The sequence below is a fragment of the Phytophthora parasitica genome, assembly GCF_000247585.1.
Source record: "Phytophthora parasitica INRA-310 unplaced genomic scaffold supercont2.9, whole genome shotgun sequence".
Classification (NCBI taxonomy): Eukaryota; Oomycota; class Peronosporomycetes; order Peronosporales; family Peronosporaceae; genus Phytophthora; species Phytophthora nicotianae.
Window position 1 is genome coordinate 60,640 of NW_008648995.1, and position 795 is coordinate 61,434.

Genomic DNA, 795 nt, shown 5'->3' on the forward strand with positions numbered 1-795 from the left:
TTCAAATTATAAGATATTAAATGCTCTTCAAATAAGCTTAAGAAAGCTGCATAGCTATTATTGTTATTAAAAAGTATAATTCACATCTTTAAAATATATATATATATATATATAACCCGCTGCTTCGTAGTGTGCCGCGTTGAGGGTAAGTGGGAAACCCACGCCAGGATTGTAAACCGGGCCAGTCTTTTCCACTACGCCAATTCGAATGCCCGAAATAAGGTGATATTAATTATGAACTTAGACTAATTTTGAACACGACATTTTCTTGCTCACGGTAATTAGTCTCACCTTCGAACGGTGTGACTAATTACGAACTGTGACTATTTATTCACACAGACTAATTACCGTAGGCACTGTAGTACTTTAGTCTTGTTGTTTATAGTAGTTCGATCTTGCCGTTTGTACTAGTGGTTACGATCTTGTCTTAGTACTTGCATTCGTTTTATCGCGTAGTTTAAGCTCGCATTTGTATACTCTTTATAACAAAAATATATAAGTTTTTAATTTTTACTCTTCGTCACTTTCCGATTCCGCACCAAAGATTTTGAGGAATCGGATGTCGGTTGCCGCTTGCTCCAGCTTGGCCTTTTTTTTGATTTTGTACGCCTTGTCCTCTCCAAGAAGCGAGCATAGTAAATGACTTTGAAGTCATCAAATGAAACACAATCCGTATTCTGCAAACTTGACCAGTCCTTCCTTCGCCTCCGACATTTTAGCATCGCGTATTTCCTTGCATTTTGCTTCCCAGTTGTTGAACCGTTGCTTGAACTTCGTCTGAAGATAGAGTCGATA